The sequence below is a fragment of the Gymnoscopelus microlampas genome (genome assembly GCF_963454915.1).
Source record: "Gymnoscopelus microlampas genome assembly, chromosome: 7".
NCBI classification, from domain to species: Eukaryota; Metazoa; Chordata; class Actinopteri; order Myctophiformes; family Myctophidae; genus Gymnoscopelus; species Gymnoscopelus microlampas.
This window is the reverse complement of record NC_139944.1, coordinates 23,844,410-23,863,027: the sequence shown is the minus strand read 5'-3', so window position 1 is coordinate 23,863,027 and position 18,618 is coordinate 23,844,410. Positions and strand designations below refer to the sequence as shown.

The 18,618-nt window shown below is 40.0% G+C and overlaps 1 protein-coding gene across 2 annotated transcripts in view; it reads right to left on the bottom strand.

Annotated features, from left to right (window-relative positions):
- pparg (peroxisome proliferator-activated receptor gamma) overlaps positions 1–18,618 on the bottom strand; it is a 37,469-nt gene that overhangs the window by 17,553 nt on the left and 1,298 nt on the right. The gene's annotated exons all lie outside the window — the stretch shown is intronic.

The window sequence follows — 18,618 nt, the reverse complement described above, 5'->3', positions numbered from 1 at the left end:
GACAGAGGTTTACTTGTCCATGGCTATGTGGTGATATACAAAACAAAATTTAAGCAATAAAGATGCACACATGTGCAGTTGATGCACTCACACACACACACACGCACACGCACACGCACACACACACACACACACACACACACACACACACACACACACACACACACACACACACACACACACACACACACACACGCAGCCCAGTTGAGCAGTCTGTCTGTTATCTTGTAAACAAGAAGACAGACTGTCACGAGGAGTACAAGCTGAACCCTGGCCCTGACGCCCGTCTGCTCTGCTCAAAACACCCTCTTCTTCCCCTCATGTTTGGGTGGCTCACAATTGCCCAACCCAAGCACACAAGAGAGACAACAGAGTTTGAGGCCAACGAATGGGCTGGAATGAGATTCAAGCTTTTGGAACAGGTCTTTCAGCTGTATAGTTATACGGGCTATCAATTAATCGATAATTGAGCTGGCAAAAAGCCGTTAACCTAAAACTAGTAGTGATACATGTGGTCTCAAACAGTCAAGACCTCACTTTTGACCATTCAGGAGGAAGTTGTTCACATCGTCTACACATGGTCAATAGATCCATTGAAACACAGGTATTCCATTTCCTAAAAAGTAATGTTTTTTTGACACACAAGGTTTCAGGCCAACAGCGACGATATATTATCAGTCGGCTGCATTGCAGGTGGATTCAACCACCACCAATCAAATGATTGCTTTTAATTACCTTTAAGAACAGTCTGCTACACTCGGTGCAACAGTGTATTGGTCATTTTTGCAGTGTCATGGCAGACAAGTTTCAAAACCATAATTTCTCTCAAGAACAAACTGATGTCCTTGCAAGGGAGGTGCAGAGTCATCAACATACAGCACCTCAAACAGGCCACCAAAAGCAGAAGATGTACTGTACAATTATCTTGGGAGGACATAACAAACACAGCTAATACATCTGGCACTTATATGAGAGGGGTTTCTCAGTGTACAGCCCAGTTCATAAGCCCAATTAAGTTTCAACAAAAAAATTACATGGACGGGATGCTGCTGCTAGACTTTTAATTAAAACCAAGAGAAGAGACCATATTATTCCTATTTTAACTTCCCTACACTGGTTGTCTGTCTGTTTTAGGATTGATCTTAAGATTTTACTGATTACATTTAAGGCACTTCATGGCCTGGCCCTTAATTACATTTTATGGTCAGTAATATACCCCACCAAATACTAACCTCCCATCAATGTTGACATACACCTGCTGGCAACATTGTTCTGTTCTGAACTTCACTTTCTATGTTCTTGCATGTGCATTTTGATGCACTGTACTGCTAGTGGTACCATTTTTAAGGTACTATTTGTTATATATATTTCCTTGTATCCTTTTTGCTGGGGCTGATTGTTTTTTTATGTACCAAGAAAATGATAATAAACTGAATCCTTATAAGAGTCAATAATTAACAATAAAATTAAACAATAAAGAATAACATTAGTGCACTGAAACAGTAAACTTCACTGGGAATGTATGAATTATAAATAACTATAAATAAATAAACACACACATATATATATATATATATATATATATATATATATATATATATATATATATATATATATATATATATATATATATATATATATATATATATATATATATACATGTATATATACATGTATATATAAGTTTTACAATATATATTTTTTACAATATTTTTGTGGTGTATATATATATACATATACCACAAAACAATATATATATATATATATATATATATACCACAAAAATAATAAAACAATTAGTAAATTACCAAGCTACTTTTTCTAGATTATGTTCTAAAATCATTGTTTTATCTGTGCATATAGGATGCTAGTAACTAACATCGGCCGATAAATGAGCTGATAAATTGATCGGGCTCCACATTCTTTTATTTTTTTCAATGCTTGCAGACGTTCACAACACTGTGTAAAACTAGGAAGCATTGCTTAAGATGTGTTCAGTGTTGGATTCTGAGGACACTGCATGGCAAAGACCTCTGTCTCTAAGGAAATACAATGCCTATTGTAATATTTCTCTTGATTTAGGTTGCGGTCCTATTTAAAGGTTGGACTTTCTCATACTGGTTGAGACCAGAGGCAAGCTGAACAGGAGGTGACAGCGAGAACACCTACAGTCATGAACAATCACCAGATGTGAGCTCCAGTGTTCTGAAACACCTGGTCTCGGAGCGAACCACCGCAATCACCATCTGGTCTGAAAATAGCCTTCATCTAATCAACCTCTGTGTCAAAAACTCTGATGAATTACATCAACATACAATAGGAAAAAACACTATAAAGAGGAAGAATAAAAAGGACATAGAGCAAACAGGTATAAAAATGGCCTGAAATGGTTCCAAATGACTTGGCAAAATATCCCTATGAAACAAACATCCTCCTCTTCCATTTACTGATTGTTTCCCTTTTCGTTGGAATGTGGGCACTACAGAAATCAATGGGGGGGGGGGTCCACTTAAAATTCATAGCAATTGGCACATTGTTACAGAGAGAGAGAGAGAGAGAGAGAGAGAGAGAGAGAGAGAGAGAGAGAGAGAGAGAGAGAGAGAGAGAGAGAGGAGAGGGAGTGGATGAGAGGGGAAGTCAAGCTGTCTATATGGAATTGCCTTGGAAGCTATTGCAGGGCAAATGCTTTCTATTAATAGTCCGAAAAGCACAGTTATTTTTCCATTTGGTGGCCAATCCAATCGTGAGTTACAGTAATAGGACAGTGGCTAGACTTCTACTCTAGTTGGCATGACCTGGAGGCAGGAATGTACTGTACGTACTCACAGAACCACCGCTCTGAAGAGAGGGGGAGAGAGATAAAGAGGTGAGTTGAGAGAGACAGAGAGAAAGTTCCCAGATCATCTGAAGCTCAATCACATCCTGACTTGAAATCTCCCAGCTGAAAATGCAACGTGCTCTGCTAAAAACGCTTCCAAACGCCCAGAGTTGAAAATATTGAAACTCTCGCCGCCCAGATAAAACCACCAGACGTGAACGAGCGCCACAAAATAGATGTTCAGAACCTTGTCACACTCCCATTTTAAACAATAAAAAACATGTACATTGCACTCAGGAGAGAAAACGTCTTGGCCCTTTCCAGTCCAATCGAGGCACTTGAGTCACGTTGTGAACTAAAAAAAACTGTAGAACACATCTTGTGATAAAAATTGCCCCGTTTGGCTGTTATTGTCATCATCTTGCTAAATATTTTCTTAACTCACACAACAAGGTGCACAGGGAGGAGATAATTACTAATTTTTCCTGTTGTATGGGTGATCATTGTGTGCACATGCAAAAGTTTACTCTGTCAAACGTTACAAAGGATGACAGATGATTAGAAATATTTATGCACAGTGCATGAACAAAAGACATGAGCATGCTCAGAGTGCCTGTCAGTGTGTTTGTGTGTGCGTGTGCACTGTGCATGTACTGTATGCATTATGCTGGCACCCATTCTTTCACTGGTGCTCAGATTTCTGTCCGCATGTTGGTTCTTGTCTGCAGTAAGTGTACCACATGTAGGAGTAGTTTCTCTTCTCTTCTGTTATGTAAAAACGATATGACTGTAGGCCAAAAACGCAAACCAGTAAGCAGGTCTGGCAAGCTACTGGAAACCATGAACCAAGGCTGACAATGAACTGAAATACATGATTGGAGTCAGTAATCTTATCTCCACATGAAAAGTGAAAATATGGAAGAGAAAAAAAAAGTCCACTGTATCATAAGAATATATACACTACCAAATATACAAATAGTAGGCCTACATACATACATTTGGTGGGAGTCGTCTTTATTAGCTCAGGTTACTAGATCCCTATTAACGCTAACTGCAGATAAATATGGATAATAATATTGATTATGGAATATTAACAATATATTACAGATATTGTGTCAAATTGTGATCGTAAGTAAACCAACTATTTTTTTACACACCACCCCCTCGCTAATGTTTAACAGATCACTCACTGCGGGCTGGGTGCGTACGTTTGAATGGGTAAAAATTACCTGAGATCACAAAGGGAAAAAAAAGAAGAAAAAACACTGACAGTGAACAATTAAGTGAATTTCTTAGTAGCAACACGCGAGGCTGAATTGAGCTCATTCTAGATACTTATCATATTAAATACTTTATACAAAATACTTACATGAATAAATCTTGCAGTAGGATATGAGTAGTTGTTAAAGCACAAGTTGACTGGGGTCCCCCAGGGGTCTATCCCAATCTTTTTTCCCCCTCATCTACACCAAACCCCTCGCCGGAAATAGCCAATCTACGAGCACAGCACACAACGCATCGCATGTTACGTGTTGGGACCTTGTGAGCTCTATTATGACATGCCCAGAATAGTGATAATAGGGTTCAAGTGGATAAGAAAACATCAAATACCATATCTCACATTTTGATCAACAACAGATGGAAAACACACACAAATGAAAGTCTCTGGGTAACTTTGGGAGTGGTTCTACGTTCTGATCGCCTGCCTAAAAGGAGGAGGTGGAGAAATAGGGAGAGAGATGTGAAATCCTTTTCTTCAGGGACATGGTTGCAAAAGGAACGCAATGTTTTTATGTTTGTATTTCTTCACAACAGCAACGATACATCACTGTCCAGGACTGATTGACCCCATGGGTCAAATAACACTACTTTATGCGCTTTTTCCATTCTATTCTATTCTTTTGCATTTTGTCATATCACATCAGTAACCCTAACCCTATTATTCCACGACCAACAAAAACCCACAAACGTTTCAGATTAGAAACAGCAATTCAAAGTGACATTTCAACTGTAATACCATTAAATCACTGCCGATAATTGAAAGATAAAGTCATCGTTGAACTCGGTCCCTATGCTTAAACCAGGAACTTCACTCCACTGGAGGGGGTTGTCAGCTCTAAAAAAGTCCATCCACACAACTATCTATACGTTTAAATATGTAGTATCTATTCATGTTATGTTAAAGCACCGAACTAAACTATTTGTTCATATTAATATAAATGAACTAGACATAAATATATCGTTCACCTCTGTCGTCATTATAGTTGTGGGACGGACTCTGCGTCCCACTTGAGTTACAACGATAAAAGGATATATTTATAGTTATAGCTGTCGTGCTTGGTGTGGACATGGAAGAGGGTCCTGCTGTTAGTTCTGGGCATGGCAGGTAGAGTTAACACCACCTAAGTAAGCTGACACACGTGGTATGTAGTAATCACAGAGACAATGGGAAAACCTGCCCAGCTGCATTCAGATGCATCAACATTCTTATCTTTCTAACTCAAAAGTACGCTCCCTTTCTGAGGGTAAGCTGCAATGCTAGTGTCAAACCAGATCAAGAACTAATACATTACTGCAACCTATTAACGTCACATATTAATCCATTAAGACGGGGAACGCATCCGTGTCATTTTAGATTTCTTCCCTGGAACAAAACATTTTGAGATGGGTCTGCGGCCAAATAAAACATATAAATGTAGCGGTACTACATGAAAAGGTTTGAGAACCACGGACATACTGTAGGAACATACGTTAAATCTTAAAACTGTGACATATTAACATAATATTGCAACATGAAATCAATAGATTGGATGTTATGAAGAGTTAAGTATTAGTGTACAGTAATTATTACTATCACAAATCAAAGTTTGTTGCATGATAGTGCTTAGAAACAAGAGAAAGGTAAAATGTAGAGTAATGTGCAGGCCAGGGTATTTCCTGTCTAAAGATGCGGTGGTTTCGGTGCAGTGTTTCATTTCTTTTATCACAGTGTGTGTGTGTGTGTGTGTGTGTGTGTGTGTGTGTGTGTGTGTGCATGTGCGTGTGCGTGTGCGTGTGCGTGTGCGTGTGTGTGTGTGTGTGTGTGTGTGTGTGTGTGTGTGTGTGTGTGTGTGTGTGTACTATACTTGTGAGGACCAAATGTCCCCACAATGTGAGAAATAGACATTGTGAAGAGTTAGGTTTAGGATTAGACATTTATAAGTTAGGTTTAGATAGAGGAGATAGAGTTATGCCTGATTTATAATTACTTACGCGCTTGTGTCCGATCTACAAGCTCACAACGTGTCACAGCTTGTAGATCTACAATTTTTCGGCTTTAGGCTTATGGTTAAAAATGACAAAAAAGTAGAAAATTGGCATTCATAAAATCGCTGACCTAAAATGTCGATGTCCTCACAAGTATAGTAGTATAAATGTGTGTGTGTGTGTGTGTGTGTGTGTGTGTGTGTGTGTGTGTGTGTGTGTGTGTGTGTGTGTGTGTGTGTGTGCGTGTGCGTGCGTGTGTTCAGAATCTATTCATGCATGTTTATCCTATTAAAACCGGGAAAGCATCTGTGTCATGTTAAGACTTTTGCAAAAATAGCAGATGTACAAGCTCACAGAGTGTCACCTCGTGCCGCATCTGCTAGTTTTGAACTTTTTTTTTAATCCTGAAAGTGTGATGAGAACTACTGATTTAAAAGGCATTTGTAGAATGCAGAAAAAGAGAAAAAGAGAGAAAACAGACAACCCACAGCTATGACTTCCTGACCTCACCATGTTTACCATCAGTATTGTTCGGTATCGCTGACTGAAATGAAGAAATACCCTGCATCCTCACCTCACCTCACCATAACCATAAGATCTGAAACCTAGTCTATCACTTTGGAAAGAAGCAATGCATGATTGATTTGACACCCGCAAGCATGTGTATTGTAATTGCCTGTTGTTTATCGGATAATCAATTTATAATAATCCCTAATAATTATTATAATTATAATAATCCCTATATATAAAGCACTAAAAATGCTTTACATGAAACTGAAGAAATACAATAAAAATCAGCAAAAGAACAAACAAAAAAATGATAACAGGATGTACAAAATGTAAAGTGCATGTGCAAAATAAAACATTAAGAGACTTAAACAATACAATTTAAAAAATGTGAATGATGTTAAGTCCTTTCAATAAAAGTATGTCTTAAGAAGTGAAAACACTCATTTATCAGCTTGAGCTCCTCAGGCAGGTCGTTCCAGAGAAGACAAGCTCTGACAAGGCACTATGGCTGCAACTATCCATTATCTTCTTTGCGATTATTCTATTGATTGCTAATTTGATTTAAGTATTGTTTTTTATTTTAATGTATCAACTAATCGATTAACGACATAAGCATTATTTTCTACTTTGTCGCATAACAGTGTTGAGCAATAACAGGGAAAATAGCAGATCTGTGAGCCACTGTGCAGATGTGTTGCGAGCCTGTAGATCTGCTATTTCTGAAAATGTTTTTAAAAGAATCGCCTATAATTACGTAACATCCCCAAAATAGGGATCAGAGATTATTCATCGATTATGTTATTAAATTGTCGATTATTGATTATTTTTCAAGTTGATTCGTTTGTTTAACTGTTGTACCACAATCACTCTTTGTCCTCAGCACACTGGTTTGTAATAGGTTAATAACTCTAAAATGTAATTAGGGGCCAGGCCATGAAGTGCCTTAATTAGTAAAATCTTTAAATCAATCCTAAAACAGACAGGCAACTAGTGTAACAGCAGCATTTTGTACAATTTGAAGCCTATTTCAGCCTATTTCTTTTTTCTTAAGACATGTTAATATTATCGCTACAATAAATAAAGACATGTATGATGATTTTGGTGTCTCAAAACAAACAAAAAATGTATGTATTCTAGAACTGGACTGGGTATTGGCAGGTTACTCACGACATGATGTGTACAGACAAATACAAACATTTTATACAAATAAAATAAAAATAAAAATCTATACCTATCCCAATATAAAAAAATTGAGCACAGCCCTAACCCATTAAAACCGGGAAAGCATCGGTGTAATTTTTGAGTTTTCGTTGGCTATACAAAAATAGCAGATCTACAAGCTTGTACATGTGCATTAAAATGGAAGGAGATGTTGTGCTTACATATAAATGTCACCAAGGGGAAGCATATATAAGGCAAAATAAATATTGGACATAAAACCGAACCTTGGGGTACTAGTTATAGAGGAGGGAACAAAAATCCTGTGATATGTCAATAAGACACAAACCACTGCAAAGCAGTCCTAGATAGGCAACCCATTATGTGTAATCTATTGAAAGCATATTATAATCAGTGGAGTCAAATGCTGCACTCCAGTCCAACAACTCAAGTATATGGAACCGTCACTATTCATTATAAGATTCTGTGTGACTCTAAGTGCAGTGACGGCACTGTGGTGCTGAGTGTCAAAATCCTGAATGAAAATGTTCAGATATATTACTCTTTTTCATGGCTTCCAGAGGTTGTAACAAGAGTGCCTTTTCCATATATACTGTATATATATATATTTTAAATTAATGGCAATTTAGAAATTGGTCTGTAATTGTTACAAATGGTTGGGTTGAGACCATGTTTTCTTAGAAGAGGCTGAACAAAAGCGATCTTAAAATATAAAAGGAGTGGTCCAGTAGATAGATACAGAGCTAAATGGAAAGCAAAGGGCAACCAATTCCAAAACATGTTTAGAAAAAATACATTAAAAAAAAACTTGAGAGAGTATATCAACCAGGTTAAGAGGAAGGTTTCATTTGAGACAACAAGAATTGGAATAAACTGGTTTAAAGTTGTACGGTGAGGGCAAAGTACATCTGTGAATGATATTGCAGCAGAGATCATACATCTGATAGCTCCAACTCTGTGTTTCTGTCTGTCCAACGTTTTTTCTAGAATCTACGGTAGGCCTACACACAAAGTTGCACTGTCCTCCAAACAGAGTAAACCAAGCCCACCCAAACTGTGCCAACGAGAGCGCCAACCAGAGGACTGGACTGCCCCATTAGTAGAAACGAAATTTGGCTGTCTGAGCACCCACTCATTTGGCTGGTAGAGAATTTACTCATCATGGCCAATACATACACCAACACACACGATGGTTGCTAATCTTCAAAGCTTGGCACAGTGGGTGGCTAGACACCACAATCTCTGTCTGGTTGGCACTACTATTGAGTAAAATTACAACCACATTACATTTATCTGTTTTTTGGTCTAATCCTCTGTTTTACCCTCAAACAGGTTGCACTGTTTGGAAAGAAGTGACAAGTCAAACCAAAGTCAAGTTGAGTGGGAGGTAAAAGTTCCAAGAATGGATAGCAGTTGGGGGAAGAAAAAAAAAGAAAAAAAGAAAAAAAATGGAATGGATCATTTGATTACCCCCACACACTTAAAATGCATATACAAGGATATTCTCGTGAATTATAGCTATTCCCATTCCCCAACCCCGAACCATAACCACAACTTTACATACGGTAAATGCCTAGTCCCTTAACATGAACTCAAGTTAAACCATAACCTAATCCCTGTCTCTGACATATACAATTTCCTCTGTGGTGACATACATACAACAATCTCTAATCTACTTTCTGGTAATGGATAACACACACAATCAGTAAAGTTCTTCTAAGTCCATGAACATGTCTGAGGCTAAGTATTTTGTAGTAAGAGCTCTGGTATGTACATAGGCTGCTTTGGTCAGACCCTGATAAGGCTTGACGATAAAGATTAAATGGACTGTCTATCATAAGCACTTTTTGTTATTCAGACACAAAATTAATTAATCACATCTTGATCTTGTCAAACAGGATACAGGCAGTGGTATGCATCACAACCATTTATATTTGCACATGCACGCAAGCACACACACACACGCACGCACACGCACACACACACACACACACACACACACACACACACACACACACACACACACACACACACACACACACACACACACACACACACACACACACACACACACTGTATAGACAATGAGGTACAATGCGCTCAACTAACTGATGATTCTATCTTTAAAACTAGGTGCTGGATCCTTACTCACTTGAACCCTAGCGTCTCTATTCTGGGCATGTCATAATAACAGGCGAAGATCCATTGTGAGCTTGTCGATCGGCTATTCTCTGCAAAAAGATTTGTTGTAGAGAAAAAAAAGGAAGGGGCCAAGGATAGGGCCCTTGGGGGCCCTGGTCAACGAAGTATATCGGGTATAAGTGGTTAAAGTGGTAAATAGAAGGCAAGGACAGCACTCCAAATTGTGGATTTATTGCCACATGGATTTGTCAGACAAGATGCCCTTCATCAGCATTGGTCATTTCTCACACAAAAAATATATTTCACAAATCTTCATGTGTGTGTGTGTGTGTGTGTGTGTGTGTGTGTGTGTGTGCGTGCGTGTGCGTGTGCGTGTGCGTGTGAGTGTGTGTGTGTGTGTGTGTGTGTGTGTGTGTGTGTGTGTGTGTGCGTGCGTGCGTGAAATCCTGTCCTTGCCTTTGTTTATATCTATTTATAAAAATACACAGTATGATATACTGAAGTGCAGCTACACTCACCCTGTCTCACATCCACCAGATAAGAGGGCTTTCACTGGCTATATGGAGCTGGCAAGCATGAGGTTGCAGGAAGGTGAGAGGAGATCGTGGTGTGTGTGTGTGTGTGTGTGTGTGTGTGTGTGTGTGTGTGTGTGTGTGTGTGTGTGTGTGTGTGTGTGTGTGTGTGTGTGTGTGTGTGTGTGTGTGTGTGTGTGTGTGTGTGTGTGTGTGTGTGTGTGTGTGTGTGTGTGTGTGTGTAGAGTCATACTTTTCCCCAGGAACCAATGACTGGGACAGAAAGCTCAGCAGAAGTGCAGACAGCTAACTATCATGTGGTCTGGTGTCAGTTACTACCTCTTTTCTCTTTAGCGTGCAACCCTGTGGTCACCATGTACGTACCACAGTGTATGTCACCGGGCCTCCCTGTGTAGTGTACGTGTACACATGCATGCCTTTCCATGCACGGCTGTATTATACCGTACTGTATTTCAGTGCATATAGATCTAGATTTGTTGAGTATATGCATGGATATCTTTCATCGCAGGCGTGTGTATGTGTGTGTGTGTGTGTGTGTGTGTGTGTGTGTGTGTGTGTGTGTGTGTGTGTGTGCGTGCGTGCGTGCGTGCGTGCGTGCGTGCGTGTGCGTGCGTGTGCGTGCGTGCGTGTGCGTGCGTGCGTGTGCGTGCGTGCGTGCATGTGTGTGGTGTAGTAGACATCAGATGCGGTAGATTTCCTGTTGCTTCATCCTCTCTAGTTGCACTTCTCGCTTCCCGCTGCAGCTCAGTCAGCTCCAGCGTGACAACGATGACGCAGACGGCGCTAGTCGCCTCTGGTACATGCAATACTGATGCCATATTACCAGGCTGATATAGTTCCCCTCATGTATCTCTTTAACCACATGAACCCTAGCGTCCCGTTTCCGGGCATAAATAATAGGCGAACATTTGTGGGAAACACCGGTACCGTAGGTGAACATTCGTAGTAGCCAACCTACATGCTCACAACGCGGCACAACGTGTCACAATCCGTTGTGATTTCATAGATGGGCTATCTTCAGCGAAGAGATTTGGTGTAAAGGGAAAAAGGAGGGGAGCAAATATAGACCCCTGGGGAACCCCATAGGGCCAACCTGATGGTTTGGTTGGCTTTGACTCCTGTTTGATAGCTTTAAAACAACTCTTAGTCATCCTCAGTGTTCATTTAACTCAGTGTAAAATGTTCCTTCATCAGGGTTAAATGAACACTGAGGATTTTACTGTGTGGAATCATAACAGACAAATCTCAACAGAATAAGTTCTAATGTCATCACCAACCACACCTCATTTGCTCATTCTTGGCACTGACTAGCGACTACAATTCATTCTGGATAGCTTTGAATAGCCACTATAGCGACTGAATTATAAAAGTTACACTGCAAAATCTAAGTAAAAACACCACAAAAAGTGGGAATAGCGGCACTCTATAAAATGCAAGGCATGATTCAGATGCGCATTATTTTATTTACAGTACTTATCAGGCTGATGACGCGCTTCGGTCTGAGCCTTCATCAAAGAAATGATGCTACTTTGATGAAGGCTCTAGACGAAATGTATCAGCCTGATGTAGCATAATAAATGATTGTGCATCTGAGTCAAGCCTTGCATTTTTATTTTCAGAGAGCCACTACTCCCACGTTTTGAGGTTTTTAAACTTAGTAGTAGGCCTACTGTTTGTAGCTAAGCACCGACGGCCACAGGCAACCAGAGGAAGCGTCTTATACACCACTTATACACTTATTATGCACCACACCATTAATTTGACTCTTTAGTCTTACAGTATAAAAGTGGTACCGTAAGGGTCAATCTTCCCTAATATGCATGTCTACTGTATTGCACAATCAGAGTGGAACATAATGAGCATATGATCAGTTTAAACTTGAACATCTTTTCCTACCAAAAAATGAAACCAGACTTTCACTATGGTGTCTACTTCTGCTTTTGTCTGAGGCTATACAGAGTTTAGCAGAATGACAGTGAGCTACAACTCACACAGTAGCTTCCTTCCAGCAATTATTCATGGTGTTTGTACAAAATGATATTGACTGACATTACCGCTCAATTAATTATGCCTTACTGGGCGTTAAGTGTTTGCCTCTACTGTATCTATCTACCTATACATTCCAGGAATCTCAGTATGTCTGTACTTCACAGATCTCGAGAAACATTCATCCGATCGACATCACACTTGCCACAATGTCTATTGCTTGACGACCAATGGAACTGCAGTCTTAAGTGTTATGTAAGTTGATCGGATAAGCAGTTCTCCAGAACGGCCCTGGCCTGCTCTATATCTGCTCTAAATATTCATATCTCATGAACCGCTCATCTGATTAGCCTCAAAATTGGCGAGTGTGTTGGTGAGGACTCAAGGAAGTCCAGTGTTGAGTGTTAATTTGATCGGATGATCGATTCTCCAGAACCGGCCCACTCGGTTCAAGCTAGTATTCCGAATGACAGCCTTGCACCGAATGTGCATTGCACTAGTTTTTTTTTAAAGAAATGGACAACACTTCTCAAAGAGGTTTCCTGGTGCAGAGTCAATACAGGCTGAGCCGTGGTGCTTTACTGTAAACGTAAAAACAGATAAAGATGGTGGATTGTCTGTTGTACTTAAAATAGACGTTTATCTTCTGCTTTAAGCTCAGGCTGTCTACAGCTATATTGGAGCCAAGCAGCATTGCAACATCATGACATGACATGAAAGTCGTGAAACTTCCTATATGTATTGCAAGACAATATGTATATCTTGACAGTGATGGACAACGTTGATGGTCAAATGTGATAAAGCACCAGCGGTGTCGTTTAACAGCTTGCAGTGCTCCACCCTGACATTATGATGGCATGAAGGGACAGTCCCCAAGCCTTTGAACATTCACACACAACCTAATACATGATGGGTGGGGAGCAGAGAATGGATCTGCATTGAGCGAATACAAACCCAACACCTGAAGTATGCACATTAGTCAATGGTCATACACGTGCTGCACACACACACACACACACACACACACACACACACACACACACACACACACACACACACACACACACACACACACACACACACACACACACAGTGATGTCATTCTAAGGGAAAGGACGCAAAACAATGCGTGCACCAGATAACGTGAAAGAGTTTGACGTCACAGGCGACGGGCGTACGAGAAATACACAGCCATAGGGTATTTTATTACACACTACTACATAGTATATATATATATAGTATATATAGTATAGGTTATTTTGTTAACACTGTGGTATTAAACTTCCTGTGTTGAATTTCCCTTCAACACATGCAAAGCCGATCACATGCATAGACGAGCATTCATAGGCACAGTTGTCAAAAAAAGGGCCAATACTGTACCTACGCAAATCTGAAATTACACAAAAGGTTGCGGATGTTTTTAATGAGCCGTGGGGCCGCGGAACTTCGAGGAACATGAGAAGAACTCAAGACAAACAGGCCCACAAACACACAATCTGGTGTTCAGGATATGTCCTACATTGTTGGCTGAGTAATAATGTGGTGGGGACGTGAGGACGCCTTGATTCACATGACAACAGGGCTGTCTGTCTCTGAACTGACCTCCACTCACCCACACACCCACACACACACACCCACACACACACACACACACACACACACACACACACACACACACACACACACACACACACACACACACACACACACACACACACACACACACACACACACACACACACACACACACAGAAGCAAAAAGTTTCACTTACGGAGACAAGAGCAGGCATAAATACAAACATGTACCCACATAATATATACATATGTATATGTATATATATGTATATATATGTATTACATATTTATATCTATACTGTAAACAGAAGGAGGAGGAGATAGTGAAAGCGAGGAAGAGGAGGAGGAAGAATGACAAAACAACACTTGGGGCACGTGGCTGTGTTTCTTCGCCAGCCAATGAGATACATTGTCAATGTATAAGCTTCACTGGGAACGTGTGGCTTGCACAATAATTCGAGGACGTGAACTCTCACCTAATTCCTTTAAATAGTTATGAGTTAATGGTTGATGAGTCCCTCGGGCATGATGAGCTTCCTCACTGGATAAGAGGGAAGGAGCGGTACCCACTGTCAAGGCCTCCCTCTCCCGTACACACACACACACACTTAACACACACAAGCACACACAGAGACACGTTTGTATTACTATACTTGTTAGGACATCAACATTTTAGGACAGCATTGAAAATAGCTGGCAATAGCCGGCTAATAGCTAAAGCTATATTGGCAATTTTTTGGTGCGTGACATCAGCGCGCAACTAAGTATAGGGAAAACTCGAGCCCCAACCCCTAAACCTAACCTCTAAATGCCTATTCGTAAACCCCAACCCCGACCTCAATGTCTATTTATCAAATTCTACTATACTGGACTGGTGGTTACATTAAGGCCCTCAGAAGAATAGTAAAACAAGCACACACACACACACACACACACACACACACACACACACACACACACACACACACACACACACACACACACACACACACACACACACACACACACACACAGTGATGCAGCAGATGAAAGACGGGGTGAAGGGCTTACTGGAACGCCACAAGGTAGGAAGAGGGAGAGGTAGAGGACAGGACAGGGAGGGGTCGCCCCCTGTTCCTACAGCAGAATAGGAAAAGAAGGGAGTGCATTGCCTGTAACCGCAGCACACTACAACGTTCAGAGTGTTCATGTACAGTAACTGAGGGAGAAACTTTTAAAATGGACAATGCGAAAACATGTCTGATAGCTGCATATTGGTGTTTACTGTAGATGTGTCATTTCGACTAGAGTCCGACTGATATAGCAGTATATATCACAGGCCTATATCACAGATATCAATATTGATGTGTACTGATATGTGTCGATATGGAAACTTATTTTTTTACGGGTAATATAGAAATGTTTCTATTTGTGTTTCTAATATATTTATTTATATTGATTACATTCCCAGTGAAGTTTATTGTTTCAGTGCACTGATATTATGAATCGACACTGACTCTGTGGTTGAGTCTGGGATCGAACTGGGAACCTTCAGTTTCCCAAGCAGCTGCTCTACCACCTGAGTTACTGTCCCCACTATCAATAATACCGGTTGACATTCAACAATTAGCATGTTTGCATAATTGTAATACATGAGAGAGTGTGGTGGAACACAATGCAAGAGCGCAATATATCATGAATTAACCACTTCAGCCCTATTTCAAATATAGTGCCAATTTCGGAAAATGTACTTCGCAATTTGTACTTTTGAATACTTTGAGTATATACTTGAGTATATACTTTGTCCACCACTGGTGATTATGCAATTCAGTGGGCCACAGAGCATCCTCCACATATCAAGCCAAATAAATTGACATGAGTTCCCATGACAGCAGAGAGGGTCTTGACCCACAGAGCTGCCGTTTGGTCCCACATCTATCTAAAGGATACTCGTGTCAGGGGCTACTGCTCTGTTTTTAATAACTTCTGCTCAAGTGCGCTGACAAGTGGACTCATTATACACTGTCTGTGTGACACACAGACAGTGTGTGTGTGTGTGTGTGTGTGTGTGTGTGTGTGTGTGTGTGTGTGTGTGTGTGTGTGTGTGTGTGTGTGTGTGTGTGTGTGTGTGCACGTGCATGCAGACACATGGGATTCTTTTTTGTGGAGATGAGCCAATCAATTAACCATTTAACCACTTAAACCCTATAACAAAGTATATTGTACTTTGTTATAGGGTTTGACCGGGGTCTGAACATGAGCGCCTCCTTTTTCCACTCTACACCAAATCTCTTCGCCGAAAAAATTAGATACATTTTTTGCTGAATTTTCTCTTATTATCATATGTCCAAAATAGGGGATATGGGTTCATGTGCTTAAGTTCCATTTATGCCTATGACATTTCTAAAATACAGTGGGGATGCCAGGTTAAAAATTGCTCAAAATGATCCTTGGATTTAGTTTCAAATGTCTGCCCGAAAACATGTGATACATGATGATGTGAATCCAATGAAAGAATGACTAGAAGAGCTGAAGCTTTCGTTCTCAATGGTTCTGCTTGACAAACAAATCTCATCCGTCAAAAGGCTTCTAAAGCCTGATTTATACTTTGTTGTACGGCGGTGTTGTGTGCCCAAAAAAGATCTACAAGCTCAGGCACTTTTTTCTAGTTAGTATAATTATTATCATTTTCCAAGCGAGCATCAACATATAAATCACTGTATGTAGTAAGAGGCAGTGATATTCACTACCATACAGTGTCTCATCAAACTAAATCAACTCATCTATACAAAAGTCTCACATTTGCAATATGATTAGAAGCATTACAACTGGGGATCTTATTATGGATTATATGGATTATTATGCCTTGGTTGGACACAGGCACAACTGTGTGCAGTGCTGCTCGAGTTAGTTAGTTAGTTAACCACTAGAACCCCAGCATGCCAATTCTGGGGGGAACATTCCCCCTAAAAAGCATTGGCTATTTTTTTATTTGGTGTAGAGATATGGTGTAGAGTAGCCGGAAAAAAAACGGTCCAAGTACAGTTGTAACTCAAGTCCGTTGCTCGGAGACTTCTAAGACTGTTTCTATAAGACTCTAAGAATACGTTTAAGTGCTTAAGTTGTTCATTGTGTGATCACAGGGAGTGTGTCCAATGGTAGGCAGTGTCTGGGCAGAGTTAAAGGTGGCTTTCAGGCCATGTGAGGGACAACATAAACACTGCACGGTATCTGGGGGCACTCCTTTCATTTATGACCACAGAACAAAGTCCAAATCTTGCTCTCTCTCTCTCACGCATAAGCACAAACACACACTCGCACGCACGCACGCACGCACGCACGCACGCACGCACGCACGCACGCACGCACGCACACACACACACACACACACACACAGGTACTGCATCGCACAATACATCAGTCTATTTATTTTCAAGTATTTTTTTACTCTCTCAGGGCTGCTGGTTTTATTACACTATTTCACAAAATAACAGCTAATGGTCTGAATTGTCCTATACTAGTCGAGGTCACAAGTCACACTGGAGGTCAAACTGGACAAATTCAATTCCTGCTCATGGAACACTTCTGAAGAGGAACTACTCAAAATGACGACAATGGATACTTTGGCCTAACAAATGAAAGGACACACAATTAAATGTATCCCCAGTGAGTCATCATTAAGCTCAGACATGACCTTGAATCCACATTTCATAAAAATAAAGAAAATGTCCTCATGGTTTCTTCATTGACTTAAAAGGTCACTTCTTGGTTCATCACTTCTCCTGTCTTAAAATAGTTTAAAACTAAAGATATTGCGTATCACTGGTCACTGTGTCTTGACCTTAATTCACTTAATGTGAATACACATACAGGGTGAGCAGAACATATCCAATTAAAACATTTCAGGAACAACGCCCATACTATCATTTTTGTTTTTAAATACGTTTTACTGTATATTTTTTAATGTTTGACAAGGTTTACCATGCCTATTACATTTCTAAATATTGCAGTAAGCATAAGCAACAAAAGTACTTAGCAGCACTGTATTAACCTGCATAAATGCAATCAAAGATGTGCATTAAATGTTTACAAAACCGTTCTATTCTTATTTTATTAATGGTATCAGTTTTAGTGTCACTGCTCTAGACTATATTTATTGTTAAAAGGGCATGCTTTAGAAATCTTTTCTTTGTGGGTCTTTCATTATGTTTATCAATAACCCACTAAACTGAGGCAACCTTATTTGAACTCTCCTGGCCTCTTGAATAAGTTGGAAATACACTGATATATTTACTGTACAGCAGAGTTTAGGTCTGGCATAGCACTTGACTTTCCAGTAGACTTTTGATGTGTGAAGCATTGGGATTGAAAATCTAACAGTTTGATGATACTGAGACAGTGAACTATATAGTCGGCTGTGGCAGCGAAACGCACATGGGTTTAGATTTCAAACTCAAATTATAACAATGACACCCTCATGTCATGGTATAGAATGTAGCCTACATGTTCAACTTCCACTGTAAACCTATGGTAAATAAAACACAAAACACATCAAACTATTTTAGGCTTTCTTTGAACACAACTACCAGAGAAGATTACAATGAACAGTGGAAACAACAATGCGTGCTGCATTGTTTATGCTGAGTCACA